The sequence below is a fragment of the Penaeus monodon genome, chromosome 24 (assembly GCF_015228065.2).
Source record: "Penaeus monodon isolate SGIC_2016 chromosome 24, NSTDA_Pmon_1, whole genome shotgun sequence".
Lineage (NCBI taxonomy): Eukaryota > Metazoa > Arthropoda > Malacostraca > Decapoda > Penaeidae > Penaeus > Penaeus monodon.
In genome coordinates, this window is record NC_051409.1 from 5,753,190 (window position 1) to 5,753,411 (window position 222).

Sequence of the window (222 nt, forward strand, 5' to 3'; positions counted from 1 at the left end):
CTTACTCTTCTTTTGACCCAGAATGAAGTTTGCTTTTTTTTCGACACCCCATGAGGTCAGAGGGCACAAAGGTGGAGTCCTATGTTGTTATTGGGTCAGAGAGAGACAGAATCTATGTCGGTTTTTATCAAGGAAACGGAACTTTTATTGGTGTTTGGTATTTATATAAAAAGAATCTATGTTGGTGTTGGGTCAGAGTGGCTTATGCATTTAGTTAAATAT